Raw genomic sequence first — 16486 nt, 5'->3', positions numbered from 1 at the left:
AAGCTTCAATCCCTGGTTTGGCGATGCTTTCCAAGCAGCTGGTCCCGCCTGTACCCGACGATCTTCTAGCTTAAGGAGACTCTTCGCTTTTCCCAGAAGGCACCTGGAACATGCATATTGTCCTCTTCAAGCTTCAATACCTGGTTTGGCGATGCTTTCCAAGCAGCTGGTCCCGGCTGTACCCGACGATCTTCTAGCTGAAGTAGAGTCTTCGCTTTTCCCAGAAGGCACCCGGAACATGCAAATTGTCCTCTTCAAGCTTCAATCCCTGGTTTGGCGATGCTTTCCAAGCAGCTGGTCCCGGCTGTACCCGACGATCTTCTAGCTGAAGGAGACTCTTCGCTTTTCCCAGAAGGCACCTGGAACATGCAAATTGTCCTCTTCAAGCTTCAATCCCTGGTTTGGCGATGCTTTCCAAGCAGCTGGTCCCGGCTGTACCCGACGATCTTCTATCTTAAGGAGACTCTTCGCTTTTCCCAGAAGGCACCTGGAACATGCAAATTGTCCTCTTCAAGCTTCAATCCCTGGTTTGGCGATGCTTTCCAAGCAGCTGGTCCCGGCTGTACCCGACGATCTTCTAGCTGAAGGAGACTCTTCGCTTTTCCCAGAAGGCACCTGGAACATGCATATTGTCCTCTTCAAGCTTCAATCCCTGGTTTGGCGATGCTTTCCAAGCAGCTGGTCCCCGATGTACCCGACGATCTTCTAGCTGAAGGAGACTCTTCGCTTTTCCCAGAAGGCACCTGGAATATACAAATTGTCCTCTTCAAGCTTCAATCCCAGGTTTGGCGATGCTTTCCAAGCAGCTGGTCCCGGCTATACCCGACGATCTTCTAGCTGAAGGAGACTCTTCGCTTTTCCCAGAAGGCACCTGGAACATGCATATTGTCCTCTTCAAGCTTCAATCCCTGGTTTGGCGATGCTTTCCAAGCAGCTGGTCCCGGCTGTACCCGACGATCTTCTAGCTGAAGGAGACTCTTCGCTTTTCCTAGAAGGCACCTGGAACATGCATATTGTCCTCTTCAAGCTTCAATCCCTGGTTTGGCGATGCTTTCCAAGCAGCTGGTCCCGGCTGTACCCAACGATCTTCTAGCTGAAGGAGACTCTTCGCTTTTCCCAGAAGGCACCTGGAACATGCAAATTGTCCTCTTCAAGCTTCAATCCCTGGTTTGGCGATGCTTTCCAAGCAGCTGGTCCCGGCTGTACCTGACGATCTTCTAGCTGAAGGAGACTCTTCGCTTTTCCCAGAAGGCACCTGGAACATGCATATTGTCCTCTTCAAGCTTCAATCCCTGGTTTGGCGATGCTTTCCAAGCAGCTGGTCCCGGCTGTACCCGACGATCTTCTAGCTGAAGGAGACTCTTCGCTTTTCCCAGAAGGCACCTGGAACATGCATATTGTCCTCTTCAAGCTTCAATCCCTCGTTTGGCGATGCTTTCCAAGCAGCTGGTCCCGGCTGTACCCGACGATCTTCTAGCTGAAGGAGAGTCTTCGCTTTTCCCAGAAGGCACCTGGAACATGCAAATTGTCCTCTTCAAGCTTCAATCCCTGGTTTGGCGATGCTTTCCAAGCAGCTGGTCCCAGCTGTACCCGACGATCTTCTAGCTGAAGGAGACTCTTCGCTTTTCCCAGAAGGCACCTGGAACATGCAAATTGTCCTCTTCAAGCTTCAATCCCTGGTTTGGCGATGTTTTCCAAGCAGCTGGTCCCGGCTGTACCCGACGATCTTCTAGCTGAAGGAGACTCTTCGCTTTTCCCAGAAGGCACCTGGAACATGCAAATTGTCCTCTTCAAGCTTCAATCCCTGGTTTGGCGATGCTTTCCAAGCAGCTGGTCCCGGCTGTACCCGACGATCTTCTAGCTGAAGGAGACTCTTCGCTTTTCCCAGAAGGCACCTGGAACATGCATATTGTCCTCTTCAAGCTTCAATCCCTGGTTTGGCGATGCTTTCCAAGCAGCTGGTCCCCGATGTACCCGACGATCTTCTAGCTGAAGGAGACTCTTCGCTTTTCCCAGAAGGCACCTGGAATATACAAATTGTCCTCTTCAAGCTTCAATCCCAGGTTTGGCGATGCTTTCCAAGCAGCTGGTCCCGGCTATACCCGACGATCTTCTAGCTGAAGGAGACTCTTCGCTTTTCCCAGAAGGCACCTGGAACATGCATATTGTCCTCTTCAAGCTTCAATCCCTGGTTTGGCGATGCTTTCCAAGCAGCTGGTCCCGGCTGTACCCGACGATCTTCTAGCTGAAGGAGACTCTTCGCTTTTCCCAGAAGGCACCTGGAACATGCATATTGTCCTCTTCAAGCTTCAATCCCTGGTTTGGCGATGCTTTCCAAGCAGCTGGTCCCGGCTGTACCCAACGATCTTCTAGCTGAAGGAGACTCTTCGCTTTTCCCAGAAGGCACCTGGAACATGCAAATTGTCCTCTTCAAGCTTCAATCCCTGGTTTGGCGATGCTTTCCAAGCAGCTGGTCCCGGCTGTACCTGACGATCTTCTAGCTGAAGGAGACTCTTCGCTTTTCCCAGAAGGCACCTGTAACATGCATATTGTCCTCTTCAAGCTTCAATCCCTGGTTTGGCGATGCTTTCCAAGCAGCTGGTCCCGGCTGTACCCGACGATCTTCTAGCTGAAGGAGACTCTTCGCTTTTCCCAGAAGGCACCTGGAACATGCATATTGTCCTCTTCAAGCTTCAATCCCTGGTTTGGCGATGCTTTCCAAGCAGCTGGTCCCGGCTGTACCCGACGATCTTCTAGCTGAAGGAGAGTCTTCGCTTTTCCCAGAAGGCACCTGGAACATGCAAATTGTCCTCTTCAAGCTTCAATCCCTGGTTTGGCGATGCTTTCCAAGCAGCTGGTCCCAGCTGTACCCGACGATCTTCTAGCTGAAGGAGACTCTTCGCTTTTCCCAGAAGGCACCTGGAACATGCAAATTGTCCTCTTCAAGCTTCAATCCCTGGTTTGGCGATGCTTTCCAAGCAGCTGGTCCCAGCTGTACCCGACGATCTTCTAGCTGAAGGAGACTCTTCGCTTTTCCCAGAAGGCACCTGGAACATGCAAATTGTCCTCTTCAAGCTTCAATCCCTGGTTTGGCAATGCTTTCCAAGCAGCTGGTCCCGGCTGTACCCGACGATCTTCTAGCTGAAGGAGACTCTTCGCTTTTCCCAGAAGGCATCTGGAACATGCAAATTGTCCTCTTCAAGCTTCAATCCCTGGTTTGGCGATGCTTTCCAAGCAGCTGGTCCCGCCTGTACCCGACGATCTTCTAGCTTAAGGAGACTCTTCGCTTTTCCCAGAAGGCACCTGGAACATGCATATTGTCCTCTTCAAGCTTCAATACCTGGTTTGGCGATGCTTTCCAAGCAGCTGGTCCCGGCTGTACCCGACGATCTTCTAGCTGAAGGAGAGTCTTCGCTTTTCCCAGAAGGCACCCGGAACATGCAAATTGTCCTCTTCAAGCTTCAATCCCTGGTTTGGCGATGCTTTCCAAGCAGCTGGTCCCGGCTGTACCCGACGATCTTCTAGCTGAAGGAGACTCTTCGCTTTTCCCAGAAGGCACCTGGAACATGCAAATTGTCCTCTTCAAGCTTCAATCCCTGGTTTGGCGATGCTTTCCAAGCAGCTGGTCCCGGCTGTACCCGACGATCTTCTATCTTAAGGAGACTCTTCGCTTTTCCCAGAAGGCACCTGGAACATGCAAATTGTCCTCTTCAAGCTTCAATCCCTGGTTTGGCGATGCTTTCCAAGCAGCTGGTCCCGGCTGTACCCGACGATCTTCTAGCTGAAGGAGACTCTTCGCTTTTCCCAGAAGGCACCTGGAACATGCATATTGTCCTCTTCAAGCTTCAATCCCTGGTTTGGCGATGCTTTCCAAGCAGCTGGTCCCCGATGTACCCGACGATCTTCTAGCTGAAGGAGACTCTTCGCTTTTCCCAGAAGGCACCTGGAATATACAAATTGTCCTCTTCAAGCTTCAATCCCAGGTTTGGCGATGCTTTCCAAGCAGCTGGTCCCGGCTATACCCGACGATCTTCTAGCTGAAGGAGACTCTTCGCTTTTCCCAGAAGGCACCTGGAACATGCATATTGTCCTCTTCAAGCTTCAATCCCTGGTTTGGCGATGCTTTCCAAGCAGCTGGTCCCGGCTGTACCCGACGATCTTCTAGCTGAAGGAGACTCTTCGCTTTTCCCAGAAGGCACCTGGAACATGCATATTGTCCTCTTCAAGCTTCAATCCCTGGTTTGGCGATGCTTTCCAAGCAGCTGGTCCCGGCTGTACCCAACGATCTTCTAGCTGAAGGAGACTCTTCGCTTTTCCCAGAAGGCACCTGGAACATGCAAATTGTCCTCTTCAAGCTTCAATCCCTGGTTTGGCGATGCTTTCCAAGCAGCTGGTCCCGGCTGTACCTGACGATCTTCTAGCTGAAGGAGACTCTTCGCTTTTCCCAGAAGGCACCTGGAACATGCATATTGTCCTCTTCAAGCTTCAATCCCTGGTTTGGCGATGCTTTCCAAGCAGCTGGTCCCGGCTGTACCCGACGATCTTCTAGCTGAAGGAGACTCTTCGCTTTTCCCAGAAGGCACCTGGAACATGCATATTGTCCTCTTCAAGCTTCAATCCCTCGTTTGGCGATGCTTTCCAAGCAGCTGGTCCCGGCTGTACCCGACGATCTTCTAGCTGAAGGAGAGTCTTCGCTTTTCCCAGAAGGCACCTGGAACATGCAAATTGTCCTCTTCAAGCTTCAATCCCTGGTTTGGCGATGCTTTCCAAGCAGCTGGTCCCAGCTGTACCCGACGATCTTCTAGCTGAAGGAGACTCTTCGCTTTTCCCAGAAGGCACCTGGAACATGCAAATTGTCCTCTTCAAGCTTCAATCCCTGGTTTGGCGATGTTTTCCAAGCAGCTGGTCCCGGCTGTACCCGACGATCTTCTAGCTGAAGGAGACTCTTCGCTTTTCCCAGAAGGCACCTGGAACATGCAAATTGTCCTCTTCAAGCTTCAATCCCTGGTTTGGCGATGCTTTCCAAGCAGCTGGTCCCGGCTGTACCCGACGATCTTCTAGCTGAAGGAGACTCTTCGCTTTTCCCAGAAGGCACCTGGAACATGCATATTGTCCTCTTCAAGCTTCAATCCCTGGTTTGGCGATGCTTTCCAAGCAGCTGGTCCCCGATGTACCCGACGATCTTCTAGCTGAAGGAGACTCTTCGCTTTTCCCAGAAGGCACCTGGAATATACAAATTGTCCTCTTCAAGCTTCAATCCCAGGTTTGGCGATGCTTTCCAAGCAGCTGGTCCCGGCTATACCCGACGATCTTCTAGCTGAAGGAGACTCTTCGCTTTTCCCAGAAGGCACCTGGAACATGCATATTGTCCTCTTCAAGCTTCAATCCCTGGTTTGGCGATGCTTTCCAAGCAGCTGGTCCCGGCTGTACCCGACGAACTTCTAGCTGAAGGAGACTCTTCGCTTTTCCCAGAAGGCACCTGGAACATGCATATTGTCCTCTTCAAGCTTCAATCCCTGGTTTGGCGATGCTTTCCAAGCAGCTGGTCCCGGCTGTACCCAACGATCTTCTAGCTGAAGGAGACTCTTCGCTTTTCCCAGAAGGCACCTGGAACATGCAAATTGTCCTCTTCAAGCTTCAATCCCTGGTTTGGCGATGCTTTCCAAGCAGCTGGTCCCGGCTGTACCTGACGATCTTCTAGCTGAAGGAGACTCTTCGCTTTTCCCAGAAGGCACCTGTAACATGCATATTGTCCTCTTCAAGCTTCAATCCCTGGTTTGGCGATGCTTTCCAAGCAGCTGGTCCCGGCTGTACCCGACGATCTTCTAGCTGAAGGAGACTCTTCGCTTTTCCCAGAAGGCACCTGGAACATGCATATTGTCCTCTTCAAGCTTCAATCCCTGGTTTGGCGATGCTTTCCAAGCAGCTGGTCCCGGCTGTACCCGACGATCTTCTAGCTGAAGGAGAGTCTTCGCTTTTCCCAGAAGGCACCTGGAACATGCAAATTGTCCTCTTCAAGCTTCAATCCCTGGTTTGGCGATGCTTTCCAAGCAGCTGGTCCCAGCTGTACCCGACGATCTTCTAGCTGAAGGAGACTCTTCGCTTTTCCCAGAAGGCACCTGGAACATGCAAATTGTCCTCTTCAAGCTTCAATCCCTGGTTTGGCGATGCTTTCCAAGCAGCTGGTCCCAGCTGTACCCGACGATCTTCTAGCTGAAGGAGACTCTTCGCTTTTCCCAGAAGGCACCTGGAACATGCAAATTGTCCTCTTCAAGCTTCAATCCCTGGTTTGGCAATGCTTTCCAAGCAGCTGGTCCCGGCTGTACCCGACGATCTTCTAGCTGAAGGAGACTCTTCGCTTTTCCCAGAAGGCATCTGGAACATGCAAATTGTCCTCTTCAAGCTTCAATCCCTGGTTTGGCGATGCTTTCCAAGCAGCTGGTCCCGCCTGTACCCGACGATCTTCTAGCTTAAGGAGACTCTTCGCTTTTCCCAGAAGGCACCTGGAACATGCATATTGTCCTCTTCAAGCTTCAATACCTGGTTTGGCGATGCTTTCCAAGCAGCTGGTCCCGGCTGTACCCGACGATCTTCTAGCTGAAGGAGAGTCTTCGCTGTTCCCAGAAGGCACCCGGAACATGCAAATTGTCCTCTTCAAGCTTCAATCCCTGGTTTGGCGATGCTTTCCAAGCAGCTGGTCCCGGCTGTACCCGACGATCTTCTAGCTGAAGGAGACTCTTCGCTTTTCCCAGAAGGCACCTGGAACATGCAAATTGTCCTCTTCAAGCTTCAATCCCTGGTTTGGCGATGCTTTCCAAGCAGCTGGTCCCGGCTGTACCCGACGATCTTCTATCTTAAGGAGACTCTTCGCTTTTCCCAGAAGGCACCTGGAACATGCAAATTGTCCTCTTCAAGCTTCAATCCCTGGTTTGGCGATGCTTTCCAAGCAGCTGGTCCCGGCTGTACCCGACGATCTTCTAGCTGAAGGAGACTCTTCGCTTTTCCCAGAAGGCACCTGGAACATGCATATTGTCCTCTTCAAGCTTCAATCCCTGGTTTGGCGATGCTTTCCAAGCAGCTGGTCCCCGATGTACCCGACGATCTTCTAGCTGAAGGAGACTCTTCGCTTTTCCCAGAAGGCACCTGGAATATACAAATTGTCCTCTTCAAGCTTCAATCCCAGGTTTGGCGATGCTTTCCAAGCAGCTGGTCCCGGCTATACCCGACGATCTTCTAGCTGAAGGAGACTCTTCGCTTTTCCCAGAAGGCACCTGGAACATGCATATTGTCCTCTTCAAGCTTCAATCCCTGGTTTGGCGATGCTTTCCAAGCAGCTGGTCCCGGCTGTACCCGACGATCTTCTAGCTGAAGGAGACTCTTCGCTTTTCCCAGAAGGCACCTGGAACATGCATATTGTCCTCTTCAAGCTTCAATCCCTGGTTTGGCGATGCTTTCCAAGCAGCTGGTCCCGGCTGTACCCAACGATCTTCTAGCTGAAGGAGACTCTTCGCTTTTCCCAGAAGGCACCTGGAACATGCAAATTGTCCTCTTCAAGCTTCAATCCCTGGTTTGGCGATGCTTTCCAAGCAGCTGGTCCCGGCTGTACCTGACGATCTTCTAGCTGAAGGAGACTCTTCGCTTTTCCCAGAAGGCACCTGGAACATGCATATTGTCCTCTTCAAGCTTCAATCCCTGGTTTGGCGATGCTTTCCAAACAGCTGGTCCCGGCTGTACCCGACGATCTTCTAGCTGAAGGAGACTCTTCGCTTTTCCCAGAAGGCACCTGGAACATGCATATTGTCCTCTTCAAGCTTCAATCCCTGGTTTGGCGATGCTTTCCAAGCAGCTGGTCCCGGCTGTACCCGACGATCTTCTAGGTGAAGGAGAGTCTTCGCTTTTCCCAGAAGGCACCTGGAACATGCAAATTGTCCTCTTCAAGCTTCAATCCCTGGTTTGGCGATGCTTTCCAAGCAGCTGGTCCCAGCTGTACCCGACGATCTTCTAGCTGAAGGAGACTCTTCGCTTTTCCCAGAAGGCACCTGGAACATGCAAATTGTCCTCTTCAAGCTTCAATCCCTGGTTTGGCGATGCTTTCCAAGCAGCTGGTCCCAGCTGTACCCGACGATCTTCTAGCTGAAGGAGACTCTTCGCTTTTCCCAGAAGGCACCTGGAACATGCAAATTGTCCTCTTCAAGCTTCAATCCCTGGTTTGGCAATGCTTTCCAAGCAGCTGGTCCCGGCTGTACCCGACGATCTTCTAGCTGAAGGAGACTCTTCGCTTTTCCCAGAAGGCATCTGGAACATGCAAATTGTCCTCTTCAAGCTTCAATCCCTGGTTTGGCGATGCTTTCCAAGCAGCTGGTCCCGCCTGTACCCGACGATCTTCTAGCTTAAGGAGACTCTTCGCTTTTCCCAGAAGGCACCTGGAACATGCATATTGTCCTCTTCAAGCTTCAATACCTGGTTTGGCGATGCTTTCCAAGCAGCTGGTCCCGGCTGTACCCGACGATCTTCTAGCTGAAGGAGAGTCTTCGCTTTTCCCAGAAGGCACCCGGAACATGCAAATTGTCCTCTTCAAGCTTCAATCCCTGGTTTGGCGATGCTTTCCAAGCAGCTGGTCCCGGCTGTACCCGACGATCTTCTAGCTGAAGGAGACTCTTCGCTTTTCCCAGAAGGCACCTGGAACATGCAAATTGTCCTCTTCAAGCTTCAATCCCTGGTTTGGCGATGCTTTCCAAGCAGCTGGTCCCGGCTGTACCCGACGATCTTCTATCTTAAGGAGACTCTTCGCTTTTCCCAGAAGGCACCTGGAACATGCAAATTGTCCTCTTCAAGCTTCAATCCCTGGTTTGGCGATGCTTTCCAAGCAGCTGGTCCCGGCTGGACCCGACGATCTTCTAGCTGAAGGAGACTCTTCGCTTTTCCCAGAAGGCACCTGGAACATGCAAATTGTCCTCTTCAAGCTTCAATCCCTGGTTTGGCGATGCTTTCCAAGCAGCTGGTCCCGCCTGTACCCGACGATCTTCTAGCTTAAGGAGACTCTTCGCTTTTCCCAGAAGGCACCTGGAACATGCATATTGTCCTCTTCAAGCTTCAATACCTGGTTTGGCGATGCTTTCCAAGCAGCTGGTCCCGGCTGTACCCGACGATCTTCTAGCTGAAGGAGAGTCTTCGCTTTTCCCAGAAGGCACCCGGAACATGCAAATTGTCCTCTTCAAGCTTCAATCCCTGGTTTGGCGATGCTTTCCAAGCAGCTGGTCCCGGCTGTACCCGACGATCTTCTAGCTGAAGGAGACTCTTCGCTTTTCCCAGAAGGCACCTGGAACATGCAAATTGTCCTCTTCAAGCTTCAATCCCTGGTTTGGCGATGCTTTCCAAGCAGCTGGTCCCGGCTGTACCCGACGATCTTCTATCTTAAGGAGACTCTTCGCTTTTCCCAGAAGGCACCTGGAACATGCAAATTGTCCTCTTCAAGCTTCAATCCCTGGTTTGGCGATGCTTTCCAAGCAGCTGGTCCCGGCTGGACCCGACGATCTTCTAGCTGAAGGAGACTCTTCGCTTTTCCCAGAAGGCACCTGGAACATGCAAATTGTCCTCTTCAAGCTTCAATCCCTGGTTTGGCGATGCTTTCCAAGCAGCTGGTCCCGGCTGTACCCGACGATCTTCTAGCTTAAGGAGACTCTTCGCTTTTCCCAGAAGGCACCTGGAACATGCATATTGTCCTCTTCAAGCTTCAATACCTGGTTTGGCGATGCTTTCCAAGCAGCTGGTCCCGGCTGTACCCGACGATCTTCTAGCTGAAGGAGAGTCTTCGCTTTTCCCAGAAGGCACCCGGAACATGCAAATTGTCCTCTTCAAGCTTCAATCCCTGGTTTGGCGATGCTTTCCAAGCAGCTGGTCCCGGCTGTACCCGACGATCTTCTAGCTGAAGGAGACTCTTCGCTTTTCCCAGAAGGCACCTGGAACATGCAAATTGTCCTCTTCAAGCTTCAATCCCTGGTTTGGCGATGCTTTCCAAGCAGCTGGTCCCGGCTGTACCCGACGATCTTCTATCTTAAGGAGACTCTTCGCTTTTCCCAGAAGGCACCTGGAACATGCAAATTGTCCTCTTCAAGCTTCAATCCCTGGTTTGGCGATGCTTTCCAAGCAGCTGGTCCCGGCTGGACCCGACGATCTTCTAGCTGAAGGAGACTCTTCGCTTTTCCCAGAAGGCACCTGGAACATGCAAATTGTCCTCTTCAAGCTTCAATCCCTGGTTTGGCGATGCTTTCCAAGCAGCTGGTCCCGGCTGTACCCGACGATCTTCTAGCTGAAGGAGACTCTTTGCTTTTCCCAGAAGGCACCTGGAACATGCAAATTGTCCTCTTCAAGCTTCAATCCCTGGTTTGGCGATGCTTTCGAAGCAGCTGGTCCCGGCTGTACCCGACGATCTTCTAGCTGAAGGAGACTCTTCGCTTTTCCCTGAAGGTACCTGGACCATGCATATTGTCCTCTTCAAGCTTCAATCCCTGGTTTGGCGATGCTTTCCAAGCAGCTGGTCCCGGCTGTACCCGACGATCTTCTAGCTGAAGGAGAGTCTTCACTTTTCCCAGAAGGCACCTGGAACATGCAAATTGTCCTCTTCAAGCTTCAATCCCTGGTTTGGCGATGCTTTCCAAGACAACTCTCTCCTTAGCTTTCTTTGGTCCATGTTCAATGTGGTATACACCATGATAACAAGTAGTACATTGACTACTTTTCTCCCCCTTTAAATGAGTAGATTGATCGGTTATAATTTTGTGTACACTTCTGAAGCTAATTACAGGACTCGCCTGTTGTCAAATTGTTTTTCATCTTTGCTAAGGGTACCATCATTTTTCTCCATGGCCAATTACATTAGTTTTTGTTTTGTTTTGTTTTTTCCATTGAAGCACATTTTAAAAGAAATGTCTGATTTTTATTAGTTGATATTCAGTAAGTTACTTTTCAGTTTCAAATTACCGTATTTTTTGGACTATAAGACGCACCGGACCATAAGACGCACCCCAAATTTTGGGGTGGAAAATAGGAAAAAAATGTTTTTGATAAGATGGGATTTCTGTCTTATAGTCTGAATAGGTATCTTACCTGGAGGGGCGGTGGAGCGGGGGTCACAGGAGGCAGGGTCCTTCAGGAAGCCTGGCCTGGCGGCTTAGGTGCCTGGCGCTGGTGGCCTGGGGCTGGGCGCCTGGTGGCCTGGGCGCTTGGTGCTGGTGGGCTGAGGGCCTGGTGGCTGGTGCTGGGGCAGGGTCGGACTGGGGTGTCTGGGGCCCACAGGAGGAATTGATCCTAGGGTCACTCCCCACATCTATATGCAAATACCTGTTATCTGTTATCCCTGATATAGTGGAGCGTCGGCTGTAAATCACAGGAGGCTCCTACACATCTACTGTGCACCGCTATATCTGGGATGTACAATTACGGAAGTTTACATTACAGGGGTTCTTTGATGAAAACAAATTATCACCGAATCACAGGTTAGGTCGGAGATATCTTATTGATCGGTGTAATCTGACCATTGAAAACCGCACCAATCAGAAGAATGTGGAACTTTTATATCTGACAGGGCACTTTTATCCCCATTTTAAAATGCAGCGGCAGATGGGACGTCTGACCGCAGCCTCATTCATTCTCTTTGGGGCTTCCAGAAAAAAACAGGAACAGCCACTGAGGGAATGAATGGATCAGTGGTCAAGTCGTACATAAGCTCCAGTCTAATGGGGAGAAAAGCTTCAGATTCTGCAGATAGGTGCATGTCCCAGCATTCAGACCCCCACTAATCAATAATTTATCCTTAGGTCACGTTCACACGTTCAGTATTTTACATCACTTATTTTTAAGCCAAAATCAGGAGTGGAACAATCAGAGGAATAGTATAATAGAAACTCGTCACCACTTCTGCATTTATCACCCACTCCTGGTTTTGGCTTCCAAATGCTGATGTAAAGTACTGACCAAATACTGAACGTGTGAAAGGTGATAGGTGATTACTTGTTTTCACTGGAGAACCTCTCCAAGTGCATATTTGCTACTGTGTAATAGACATAGGGCAGGGAGGGGTTAAACGTCAAAGCAATTAATCTCTATAGGGAGTAAAGAATCTTCCTCTTATTGATATCAGAGAGAACAAATGGCCGCCATACACAACACAATCCACTATACCAAGACCAATACCTCCACATACAAGGGACACATACCGTCACACCATGACCAGATCACATATTACCAACACATAGTAACCGAATAACACCACGAACAAGGGACAAATACCGCCACACCATGACCAGACCACATATTACCACCACATAGTGACCGAATAATAGCACATACAAGGAATAAATACTGCCACACCATGACCAGACCACATATTACCACCACATAACGAACGAATAATACAACATACAAGGAATAAATATCGCCACACCATGACCAGACCACATATTACCACCACATAGTGACCGAATAATACAGCATACAAGGAATAAATACTGCCACACCATGACCAGACCACATATTACCACCACATAGTGACCGAATAATACTACATACAAGGAATAAATACCGCCACACCATGACTAGACCACATATTACCACCACATAGTGACCAAATAATACCACATACAAGGAACAAATACCGCCATACCATGACCAGACCACATGTTTCCATTACGTAGCCAACGAATAATACTACAATAAGGATCATGAATAAAAACCACAATACTAATAACACAAATATTACCACTGGTGATATTATACACAGGAGCTCTGTATATAGTGTCAGTGTACAGGTAATACAGGGATCACCAATGACATTATACACAGGAGCCCTGTATGCAGTGTATAGTGTACAGGTAATACAGGGATCACCAGTGACATTATACACAGCAGCTCTGTATACATTGTATAGTGTGCATTTACATGTAATACACCGACTCACCAGTGACGTTTCTAGTTGAAGTCCTTCATCTTTGCTTTTCTTTTTCATCCGGTACAGACCGCCAACACTTCTTCCATCCAGGACTTGTCGCTGCAGAAAATAACACACAGTTATCAATAGCTGATCACTTCTAGAGCACATTCCACACTTATTCCTTGATTTCTACACTACATCAGATGAAGAAAAAAAGCAACATAGTGCCGCCCTGCACAGTAACAGGACCCTCATTTTGTTACTCCCCCATGGAGAACAGTGTCCTCAAAAGTACCGTATATTCCGGCGTATAAGACGACTTTTGAAGACTGAAAAATCTTCTGTCTAGTCTGGGGTCGTCTTATACGCCGGTAATGCTTTTGAACTTTCAGAAATTGACATGCGGGGATACTCTGGGGGTGTTAATAAGCTGCCGTGGCCGTATCCCTGCCATGTCGGAGTTAATATAAGGTGGAGGGAGTTAAAATACGGCGGCGGTAGGTCCAGACAGTCAGCGCTTCTGTGCTGAAACTGACACATCGCTGCGTATTCCCAGCTCCGGACACAGCGCAGGGCTTCTGTGCCGACAGCTTTCACTTGTCACAGAAGCGCTGCGCTGTGTCCGGAGCTGGGAAGTTCGCATCGCTTCTGTGACAATATATGAAAAGCCGGCAATTCAGCAGCGGCATAAGCCGGCACCCGACAATTTAGAATAGAAAGAATAGAGAATCACACATAGATTAGATAGATAGAAACATGTCAGTCACATATATATGAAGTACAGTGACAGTGCTGGTTACTGTACTTGTCATCTAGTGTTAAAATAACGGATTTATTTTTAAAAAAATTGGCGTGGGGTTCCCCTTAATTTTAGTCTCTAGCGGAGGTTAAGCAGACGGCTGGGGCAGATGTTTGAAGCCTGGGAAGGGGGTAATACCCACGGAGCTCCCCAGGCTACTAATATCAGCCCCCAGCTGAATACCTAGCCTTTACTAGCTATTAAAATGGGGGATCCCAAAAAAATGACGTGGGGTCCCCCCTATTTTAATAGCTAGCAAAGGCTAGGCAGACAGCTGGAGGCTGCTATTAATAGCCCAGGAAGGGTGCCATGAATATTGGCCCCCTCCCAGGCTAGAAACACCAGCCGTCAGCCGCCCCAGAAATGGCGCATCCATAGGATGCACCAATTCTGGCACTTAGCCTCGCTCTTCCACGCTGCCCTGGTGCGGTGGCAGTGGGGTAATAGGGTTGGGGTTGATGTCAGCTTATAATGCCAGCTGACATCAAGCCCAGGTTAGTAATGGAGAGGCGTCTATAAGACACCCCCATTACTAACCCCATAGTCAAAGTTAAAAAAAACACAAACACCCAGAATAAAGTCCTTTAATTGAAATAAACACACAATTCTTTATTGTTCTAAATTAAACCATACTTACCATCACGCCCATTCCAGCTGAAGCCAACGATCTCCTGCAATAAAAGTAAAATAATAAAGCAACATCATCCTTACCTCTCCATGGTTCCCAGGACCGGTCCAGCTCTGCTACATTCACATGACAGGCTGGACCGCAGCAGAACGCCGCCATCCAGCCTGTCATCCCGCAGACACTGAGAAGCGCAGGCATGCTTGCGCTCCTCAGTGTCTCGCTGTGACGGCATCCAGATGAGCCGACAATGAACTCAGCTCACCTCCTGGACGTCCGTCACTGACAGCGTGGGAAACTTCTACTGCGCATGCGGGGAGCAGGAGAATTTTCCCACGCTGTCAGTGACGTGCATGAGGTGAGCCGAGTTCATTGGACATGATCTCGGCTCATCTGGATGCCGTCACAGTCAGACACTGAGGAGCACAAGCATGCCTGCGCTTCTCAGTGTCTGCCGCATGGCAAGCTGAACGGCAGCGTTCTGCTGCGGTGCAGCCTGTCATGTGAATGTAGCAGAGCTGGACCGGTCCTGGGAACCATGGAAAGGTAAGGATGATGTTGCTTTATTATTTTTCTTTTATTGCAGGAGATCGTTGGCTTCAGCTGGAATGGGCGTGACGGTAAGTATGGTTTAATTTAGAACAATAAAGAATTGTGTGTTTATTTCAATTAAAGGACTTTTTTCTGGGTGTTTGTGTTTTTTTTAATTACTTTACTAGAAATTCATGGTGGTCATGTCTAATATTGGCGTGACCCCATGAATTTCGGGCTTAGGGCCAGCTGATAATGCCAAGCTGGCCTTAACCCCTTTATTACCCAGTGAGCCACCGCACCAGGGCCCTGGATGAGTTGGGTACAGCGCCAGAAGATGGCGCTTCTATGAACGCGCCATTTTCCGGGGTGGCTGCGGACTGCAATTTGCAGCGGGGGGGGGGCCAGAAAGCTTGGGCCTCCCTGCGCTGCAGATTCCAGCCCCCAGCTGCCTAGTTGTACCTGGCTGGACACAAAAACAGGGCGAAGCCCCACGTCTTTTTTTTTTTAATTATTTCATGAAATAATTAAAAAAAAAAGGGCTTCCCTATATTGTTGTGTCCGGCCAGGTACAAATAGGCAGCTGGTGGTTGGGGGCAGCCCGTTCCTGCCTGCTGTACCTGGCTGGACACAAAAATATGGCGAAGCCCACGTCAACATTTTGGGAAAAATTAATTACAAAATTAATAATAATTTAGGGACTGCATCTTTATTAACCCCTCAATTGTCATTTAGTGTTAAAATAAAGGATTTTTTAAAAAGAAAATTGGCGTGGGATCCACCATCATTATAGTCTCTAGCAGAGGTTAAGCAGACGGCTGGGGCAGATGTTTGAAGTCTGGGAAGGGGGTAATACCCACGGAGCTTCCCAGGCTACTAATATCAGCCCCCAGCTGAATACCTAGCCTTTACTAGCTATTAAAATGGGGGACCCCCCCAAAAAATGACGTGGGGTCCCCCCTATTTTAATATGTTTATGAGTGACAGTTTTCCTGCTATATACCTGCATGTCATAAGAATTTAAATTAAAAAAGGACCATGTTAAATTCAAATCTGTTTTTTTTTAATTTTTACCGGTGTTTGGTATGCGTTGGAAAAGGGGTAGTCTTATACGGTGAATATATCCTAAACTCTATATTTTAACAGGAAAGTAGGGGGGTCGTCTTATACACCAGGTCGTCTTATACGCCGGAATATACGGTAAATTATATTACAGCAGTAATGTTCCCTACAGTAATTATGTCCCCACTTGCCACCATAAACTAATAACACCTCATCCTGGCCCCCATACTGTAATTGTCACCCATTTTGGCCCCCTTTATTTAATAATATCCCCCCATCTAAGGCTCCCATGTATCCGCCCCCCCTCCTTCCTGGGCCTGTATGTATCCCCGCCACCCATCCTGGGCCTGTACATATCACCCCCCATCATGGGTCCCCATGTATCATCCTCTCCCCCCCCTATCATGAGCCCCTATGTGTGATCCACTCTCTCGCCCCCCCTCCATCATAGGCCCCTATGTGTGATCCACTCTCTCACCCCCCCTCCATCATGGGCCCCTATGTGTGATCCGCGCTCTCGCCCTCCTCCATCATGGACCCT

The sequence above is a fragment of the Phyllobates terribilis genome, unplaced genomic scaffold (assembly GCF_046119375.1).
Source record: "Phyllobates terribilis strain yellow unplaced genomic scaffold, ASM4611937v1 Scaffold_9__5_contigs__length_417890890, whole genome shotgun sequence".
Taxonomy (NCBI): domain Eukaryota; kingdom Metazoa; phylum Chordata; class Amphibia; order Anura; family Dendrobatidae; genus Phyllobates; species Phyllobates terribilis.
The sequence above is the reverse complement of the archived record's forward strand: the minus strand, read 5'-3'. Positions refer to the sequence as shown.